The following is a 9,816-nucleotide window of genomic DNA, read 5'->3' on the forward strand; positions in this document are numbered from 1 at the left end:
AACTTGTGTGAGCTGTAAAAGCAAACTCCGCGAGTTGCGGAGTTTGCAGTGCAAAAATTACGCGAGTCGCGGAGCCCCAAATATTGAAACTGCCTATAAAGCTCGCGCATTCTGATCGTAAAAAAACATATATATCCATCCATCTATCTAAACGTAATATTTATATTTATAATTTACATTTTAATTTTAATTTTAATTTTAATCCTAATAATAAGGGTATGTTAGCGAATGTTGTAAGGGTGTAAGTCGAAATTCTGTCCGTGTAACGCTACGCTATTTTTAATCATTGTAAGTTATGTTCAACCTTTTTAATTTAATGTCTCGTAGCTAAGTTATTATTATGCTTATTTAATCCGAAGTAATCATGATGTTGGGCTAATTACTAAAATTGGGTAATTGGGCTTTGTACCATAATTGGGGTTTGGACAAAAGAACGACACTTGTGGAAATTAGACTATGGGCTATTAATGGGCTTTATATTTGTTTAACTAAATGATAGTTTGTTAATGTTAATATAAAGATTTACAATTGGGCGTCCCTATAAATTACCATATACACTCGATCGGACACGATGGGCGGGGTATTTATATGTACAAATAATCGTTCATTTAACCGGACACGGGAATGGATTAATAGCCACTAGAATTATTAAAACAGGGGTGAAATTATGTACAAGGACACTTGGCATAATTGATAACAAAGTATTAAAACCTTGGGTTACACTCAGTCGACATTCTGGTGTAATTATTAAACAAAGTAATAAAACCTTGTTACAGTTTAAGTCCCCAATTAGTTGGAATATTTAACTTCGGGTATAAGGATAATTTGACGAGGACACTCGCACTTTATATTTATGACTGATGGACTGTTATGGACAAAAACCAGACGGACATATTAAATAATCCAGGACGAAGGACAATTAACCCATGGGCATAAAACTAAAATCAACACGTCAAACATCATGGTTACGGAAGTTTAAATAAGCATAATTCTTTTATTTCATATTTAATTTCGTTTATTTTATATTTAATTGCACTTCTAATTATCGCATTTTTATTGTTATTGTATTTAATTGCACTTTTAATTATCGTACTTTTTAATTGTCGCAAGTTTATTTTATCGCACTTTTATTATTCGAAATTTCATTATCGTTATTTACTTTACGCTTTAAATTAAGTCTTGTATTTATTTATTATTTTACATTTGGTTTTAACTGCGACTAAACTTTTAAAATCGACAAACCGGTCATTAAACGATAAAAACCTCCCTTTATAATAATAATATTACTTATATATATATATATTTGTATTTTTATAAAAGTAAACTAATATAGCGTTAAGCTTTGTTTAAAGATTTTCCCTGTGGAACGAACCGGACTTACTAAAAACTACACTACTGTACGATTAGGTACACTGCCTATAAGTGTTGTAGCAAGGTTTAAGTATATCCATTCTCTAAATAAATAAATATCTTGTGTAAAATTGTATCGTATTTAATAGTATTTCCTGCTAAAATATAAAGCTATTTTATATACACCTCGCATAACATTAGTACGACACGTCCGTCAGCGGTGCGTCTAGCCCAATGTCCTTGCTCGTTACGAAAGGAATCGTCTCCGTTTCCCCCAGGGATCACAGTACCACCGGAATGGTGCTGTGGCCCCGGGAGTCTAGGGCTGGGTGGAGCTGGAATCTCCTCGGGATTCTCGTCTCCGTCTGAGACGTCCATGAGGTCAAGTACGTGTCTACTATCTCAGAAAGATGAATCGCTAGAGTCGCCGGAGGATAGCGGTGAGTCAGCAACAATAGTAGGCGAGGTAGCAGACGTATCTGAGTCACTCTCGAAGTCAAAGGTCATGGGCGGCATGTCTGACATCTGAACAAGGAAAAATAACTTTTTCAATGTCAGTAAGACATATAGAAAGCACGTAATCAGGCTCTACAGCATGCTAGCAGTACATAGCATGGCAATCGTAACAGTATTAAACAAAAGTAACATGAAATCAAAGACAGATAGTAGCATGCAATAGCGAGAAAATAGCAGTAGCATACAGGAAGTTCACATAGCAGTAAAGGTAAGCAGTAGCATGCAGTAGTAGTAAGCAGTAACAAGTAAACGAGCAAGTTGTAGATTAGTCCTATTAGCGAATCCTACTCGGCTCGGTCAAGACTCACTAATGCAACCTATTTCCCTACAACCGATGCTCTGATACCAAATGTGTCGCCCCGTACAAAACCATCATGTACGAATCGTCAACAACAGGTCCATTACACGGTATAATACAACATGCTGTTTTAAAATGAGTTTTGCATTCATGAAAAGATAATGTTTTTACAAAAGATAAGGTGACACAAAGGTCGTTACAAAGTCATTATTCAAAATAACATAAGTTGCGAATGCAAAATAAAAGTTCTATGATTGAGACATCTCTAAGTAATGCAGCGGAAGTCTAACACAGCGAGTCTGTAACAGCAAGTCTATAACACCAAGACAGCAAGTCTAACAACGGAAGCAACAACGTCTAAGCACCTGAGAAACACACGCTTAAAAGGTCAACACGAATGTTGGTGAGCTATAGTTTGTATTCAGTAATGTAATGTAGACCACTAGATTTCGTATTCAAAATAGTATGAAAAGTATATGCTTATCCGTGGGCACCCGGTAACTAACTTAACGTAATAATAATACCCCCTAAAAGTACACTTGTCGAGTGCGTATGTTATCGAAGTATCAAACACCCGTTAAATGCTAGCGCGACTAGCCCGAGTGGGGATGTCAAACCCTATGGATCCATATGTAATATTCGCGTTCACGGGTTCAAAAACCAATGATTAAACGTTACCATGCTAAGGGGAATCTTTGTGCCGTTATGTCACCCACACATATATAAAGTTTAAGTAATCGTGTCTAGTATGTAAAACATAAAAAGCGCATGTATTCGCAGTCCCAAAAATAGTAAAGTAAAAAGGGAAGCTATAACTCACAGTGAATGTGCAGTAAAAGTCGATATGAAAAGTATGCAGGTAGTAAGTCGGTCCGAAAGGTCGTCAAGCTAAGTCAAAGGTCACTACGTCAGTATTTTGTCCCCAAAATTTAGAGTGAATAAATTAAGTCTTAAGTATCGTTATCATCATCATCATCATTATCATCATACGTAAAAGATAAAGTAAGTTTTCAACAAGAATAGAGATCGAAACAAAAGGCTCAGTTTGGATAGCTGCTACGACCTCTATAAAAACAAAAAGATGCGTAGTCAGTGGCCAAGGCTCCGTATGTGAGTCCTCTAATCGCTGTTCAATTTTCAGATCCTAACTCGATGTCCTTTGACCGTGGCGACGGTTCAAGCGCGAGTAGGTCAGAATTTTCAGCACGTCGTTACAAGGGCGTAGTGACTTTCGGAAGGCCATAAATCCTAAACCGTATATCGGATTTAGACGAGTCCTAAACGAAAAGACATCTACTCGAAACGATATATCTGAAAATAAATTTTCCAGAAGTCCTAGGAGTCTGATCAGACCCCGAAAAACAGTAAACAAGTGCTCCGGTGGGTTTCTTGGTGCTTGATGCTCATCACGGTTCTCATCCTTGATGCGTGTAAGCTTCAAGTGTACAACTCTTTGATGTTTTAGCATCACTGTGACCAAGTTTCAACCATCAACACATAACTAAGAGTAAAAGCTAACATTATACAAGTTTTGAACATCAAGGTTGCCTCTTTATTGCATAAACACAATAAAGCTTCAACATTTGTCCTTTTGACACAAGTTTATGCATCTCCATCATATGAGATGATGAAGACTTGATCTTTATCATCACAAAAATCACAAAAAGGTTCCAAGTAAGTGAGATCTACAATGATAACTTAGATCTCAAGTATTAAGAAAACCCTAAGCTAGAAAGCTTGGATCTTTACAAGATTAATGAGACCATAAGCTAGAAAGCTAAGATCTAATGAAAGTAATGAGACCATAAGCTAAAAATCTAAAATCTTTAACAAAATAATGAAACCCTAAGCTAAAAATCTTGGATCTTTAATGTTCTTGAAGATCCTTAAAGCAAAAGACTAGATCTTCAAGTTACATGAAGACATAAACACAAGTTTTGATCTTTTTAATAAAATAAAGGAATCATAAGCTAGAAAACTTAGATCCAACAAAGTAATGAAGGTTCAAAGGTAGAAAGCTTGAATCTTTCATGTTTTTGAAGGATTCAAACCAAAGTTTGAATCTACAAGATATAACAAGATCAAGAAACTAAAAAACTTGATCCTTGCATGATGATGATGATGTCGAAAATGAGAAGAGAAGAAGAAGATGAAGAAAATTTAAAACTTACACTTTTTAGAGTGAGAAAGGCTAGAGAGAGAATTAGAGAGTAAGTGTGTGTAAAATGTGAATGAGATTAAGTGTGAAATGGGTGAGGTTTGCTTGGTATTTATAGGGTGGTGAGGTGGCGATGACCATGGATATGGGGGGACAAGGGGGACACCTTTTTTGCTTTTTGGTTAATGGTGGTCTAAATTTGGTGCTTATGTTGGGATCCCATGCATCAATTGTGATTATGGTTAACAAAAATGCTAGTATGTTCCCTCTTATTAATGGGTATTTGTTTTACATTTATATGGGTCATAAACTTATTAAAATTGGGCTAATTAAATAGTCCATTAGCTAGAGTAGGGTGGGCTTGAGTCCAACAAGGTAGAAAGTCCAACAAGACTAACTAGTGAGCATAAGTAAATTATTAAGCGTAATTAAGCAACCAAAAGCCCAAGTAATTGTTATTAGAAAATAACAATTAGTATTTTGTAGTCGTAATATTCCAATTACGACAAAAGTTAAACGTGTACCAAAACACATAGCTCGTTCTCAACGTCAAGTGACACTAACAGTCGTAAAAGCATTCGGAGATCAAGTTAAGTAACTAAGTACTTAATGGCACGTTGTATGGTATTAACGAAAGTAATTAATCATGAAATAAGATCCCAGAATATAAACCAACACAGTACGCATAAATACGCAGTTTCTCAGAAAGTAACAAGCACAAAAGTATTCGAAAAAGTCGGGTCGTTACATGTTGTAACCTTGATTTCGGTTTTGGTTTGTGAATCCGTGTGGTATATTGGTTTGGTTGGTGATGATAATTGTTTTTGATTAGGATTGTAGTAGCTTTGGTTAGATGTTCCTCCCCATTGGTAGTTTTGATTACTCACGTAGTTCACATGAGCATCTGAATTCATGGGAATATCATCTAGATCAACATGATTGCATTGAGTAATTTGAGGACAATTCTTTGTGAGATGTGGACCCTCGCATCGTTGACAACCTACTTGCATTACAACTACCGTTTGTTGAATCTTCTTCAATTCTTTCCCGAATGTTTGAAATTGATTGTTCAAGCTTGCAAGCGTCACTTGCCCATTTTCACTCTCGACTTGTGCTACATTCGTCCTTGCTAAATCTCGCGGTGAAGGTGCCCATTCATATGTGTTGACCGTGATATCTTCTAGCATAATTTCGGCCACGTTTGGTGATTTGTACATAAATACCCCACCGGATGAAGAATCAAGATATCGCTTCGTTAACATATTACAACCTCGATAGAATGTGTTGATATACTCCTTCTTCGGCAAACCATGCGGTGGGCAAGCTCTTAGTAGCTTCTTAAATCATACCCATGCATCATACAAACTCTCATCACCCCGTTGTGTGAACCCATTAATCTCCATTCTAAGCCACTCTACTTTTGACGGTGGAAAGAAATGATTGATAAACTCGTTTGTTAATTCTTGAAAAGACCTTATGGAATCGGATGGTAAACTTCGCATCCAAGCTTTTGCGTCTCCTTGAAGTATGAAGAGGAATGCCCTTAGCTTAAATGCGTCATCGGTGACGTTTTTGGTTTTGTAAATTGTCATACCCCGTCCAAAATCTTCCGAACGAATACAATAACATATGGTATCATCACGATGAACTGACTTCTATATGCCATGAACGACTTCATGTAATATCTTGAAAATGAGTTAATGCACAGCGGAAGATTTATTTCAGACCTGAGAAAAAACATGTTTGAAAAGTGTCAGCCAAAAGGTTGGTGAGTTCATAGGTTTATCATAAACAATAAAATTCAACATTTTGATAGACCACAATATTTAAAATCCTGCATGGTACAAATGGGCCCGAATCCTATACCCACCTGTAATGTACATGCGATATCTTTTAAATACAGTACACCTTTCTCGTGTACGAAACCATTTTAACAAATCTTTGTAACCGTACACATATCTCGTGTACAAAATATCATACACATAACCTGTGTATAAAATCATTCTCTCGATATATAACATTCACTTCAATTGGTGGCAATTTTCATGTCCACATAATTCAATGGTGGCAATTATCATATCCACATAATTCAATAGTGGCAATTATCATGTCCACATAATTCAACAATAATCCGCAGAACTTCTGTCTGCATAATACTTCATTCGAGGAATGTTTTGCTTGTGTCTATCTCGTTAAACATTTATAAAAGCATTTCATGTATTCGCAGTTCAAAAATATATTTCAAAAGCATTTAATAAAGCAGTTGTAAAAACAGCGCATGTATTCTCAGTCCCAAAAATGTAACGAGTAAAAGGGAATCAAATGAACTCACTTATTGTATTTTGTAGTAAAAATACATATGACGACATTGAACAAGTGTAGGGTTGGCCTCGGATTCACGAACCTATATCATTCATATATATATTAAAACATATACTTTTTAATTTGTGTTTATATTCAAAATAATTAATATTTTTATAGTTATATTAATATATATGTATATCTGTTTAGTGTTATATTAAAAATACCTAGATTGTTATAAATATGAATATTTCTAATATGATTTATTGATATAGTTAATATACACTTATAATTCTACTAATAATATTTTTAAAACTTTCATTAGTTGTTATATTCATAATATTTTTAATAATAACAATATTGATATTATTAATAATCATAATACTTTTTGTTTTTAATGATAACTTTAAATAAATTGTAGTAATGATAATAGATTTTAATAATAATAATAGCACTGATAATGATAATCTTAATAATAATAATAATAATAATAATAATAATAATAATAATAATAATAATAATAATAATAATAATAATAATGAGTAATAAGTAAAACTACCTCAAAGAAGTCGTCCTAAAAAAAATGCCCAAGTCCGGGTTTGAACCCGCCCCGCTAACCCGATAACATCCTTAACTACTCCTCCATCTATTTCTTTCTGTAATAATTCATTACCTAAAACTATTTACTCGTGCTTCTATTTTCCTTCATCTTCTACAAAAACCCATTTAGTTCTTTGATCTTCTTCTTCTTCAATTTAAGATCATAAATTCACTTTTATCATCATTTTAATTCACGATCAACCTCAACATATCCATAATCAAAATCATGATACGATTAATATCATCATATAACACCCATTAATTATCATCATCTTAACCTAACCCTAATCCAAACATTATCATATTCATATTATAATTATCATCATAGATTATTATCACGTAGTAAACCACCATTGTCGTTTTCAACAAATATCGACTATCATTTATCTAATTTGGGTTTCGGCCCAACTGAAAAACAAATTTGGAACTCGACCTAACATATACTTCAACCCAATATAAAATATCGGCCCAATAACAAGCATCAATAATGTAATCCTCGGCCCAAAATTATGTATCGGCCCAACAATAACCAATTTTCATAATATGTTTTTGTTGGATTGCAAAAGTGAGGTACGATATATACAAAACAAAAATCTCATTGCTTTCTAGTCCCACACAACAATCATCATTGAAAAAAAATATCTCAGCCTTCTTTACATACCAAGTTGAGGGATACCACCAAAGTCAACAATTATTAAATACTTGATTCATAAAATTATTAATAGCAACCCGAATTAGTAAACTGAAACGAACCAGCAGTTTTTTTTTTATGACGAGTGAATCTGTAATCTTGTAAACAATAGAGCTCACTGTTATAGCGACGGTGAAGGTGAAGTATTCAGCGGTTAACAGAAAAAAAATACACAAGGTTGGTGATATAGATGACAATGGAAGTGTTAAAAGTTACGAGGAAGACAAATGGCGTGTAGGTTTGTCGATATAGAACAGAAACACGAATACAGTAATGGAAAGCAGACATATTTCGTGGGTTATCGATGGTGGTCCTTGGTGGTGTTGTAATAGTGATTCTATGGTGAAGAAGAAGTAAAGCAAGGTGGTGGTTGCTTCAATGATGAGGGTGGAGGTTGGTGTTGGAGATGGTTGTGGTGTACTTCGGTGGTGATGAATATGGTTGAAGTTCACGGTGGTGTGGTGTGTGATTATCTACGCAAGCGTATATGTATATATATAGAAGAGGTGTTTGTTGAGGGTGGGTTTACGAGTGATCAATAATTATTTGCAGGTTTTCAATGATGTTTTAAATGGAGGTGTGGTGGTGTCATGGTGGTGCAGGGTGGTTATAGCCTGTGGTGTTACAGTGATGGTTGTTCATGGGTTTGGATGATGGTTTACATAGTGTTGTTGGAGTGGTGGCGACCGTTGGAGGCTGCAATAGATGGCAGCAACCAGTGAGCAGTAGCAGCTGCAATCGTTACTTTGTTGTTGTGGTGTTCGAACTAGAAACAGGGAAACATAAGCTATGGTGGTTTAGTGGTTGACGGTGGCTCGTATGATAGTTGAGGTTGATCAAATGGGTTAGTAAAGAAACAAGGTGATTGTTATGCATATGTATATGTATGCCAATTAACTGAAATGAGGAGAGAAAGAGCACTAATATAAATTTAAGTGTGCTCATATATTGTTTCATAACCCTATATATATATATATATATATATATATATATATATATATATATATATATATATATATATATATATATATATATATATATATATATATATTTTAATGTGTAAGAGTGATTTAAAACAAAAAGTCATTACTCGAATATATTCATTCATGCAGGTTAAACAAGGCAAAAACACAAATAGTATTTATATATCCAATCAACTTTTCAAATGTATAATTCTATCTTTTAATAACGTGTGATTTGAAATAGAAAGCAGCCTAAGATTTAGATTTTTCTTACCGACAGTTTTCACAGACTACAAAATCGTACCCCGTTGTTAAATTAGTGGAGAATAAAAGTGTTCAGAAAAAAATCCCATATTTTTAAATTAACTATATTTAATTATGTTGCTCATTAAGGTATAAAATTCGATCATTAACTATTAAACAAAAATTACCTCAACTGTCCCTCTCAATTCTGGGTAAAATATAAAAAGTGTTAAAATTAAATAGTTAGATCCTAAATACATTTTTAGTAAGCCTGAAATTTATAGAACTCATTTTCGGATCACCGTTTATTTTAGTTTGAATATTAACTTAACAAGAGATACGAGACAATCATTGTAAAACATGTATTGAAAATCAAGCAGGAATCTCCACTAACATTTGTCTGGTTCTCGTTAATTGACACATTTGTTCTTACTTGTAATCACTTTACCATTTATTCCGAATACTGTTAAAAAGAACAAATTTCTTAAATCAGAGTGGACCTCATAACAGAGACTTTTAATCATAATCACATTGTATCTGATAATTCGATCATTTGATAATATCTTTTAATTCCGTCTATAATTATATTAAATATATATTGAAACAAATACGTTCATGTAAAGTATTATACATCTACTACTTAGTTAATGTTTTTAATTAATATAACTATATCTTATATACATACATGTCTATACAC

At 33.8% G+C, this 9,816-nt stretch overlaps 1 non-coding gene across 1 annotated transcript; it reads left to right on the plus strand.

The window, feature by feature from the left end:
• The first annotated feature begins 5,627 nt into the window (after window positions 1-5,627).
• Window positions 5,628-5,734, plus strand: LOC139865259 (small nucleolar RNA R71). The gene has a single exon (XR_011764780.1). It is a non-coding gene; the product is annotated as a small nucleolar RNA R71 (small nucleolar RNA).
• Window positions 5,735-9,816: the final 4,082 nt, after the last annotated feature.

This window comes from Rutidosis leptorrhynchoides, chromosome 8 (genome assembly GCF_046630445.1).
Source record: "Rutidosis leptorrhynchoides isolate AG116_Rl617_1_P2 chromosome 8, CSIRO_AGI_Rlap_v1, whole genome shotgun sequence".
Lineage (NCBI taxonomy): Eukaryota > Viridiplantae > Streptophyta > Magnoliopsida > Asterales > Asteraceae > Rutidosis > Rutidosis leptorrhynchoides.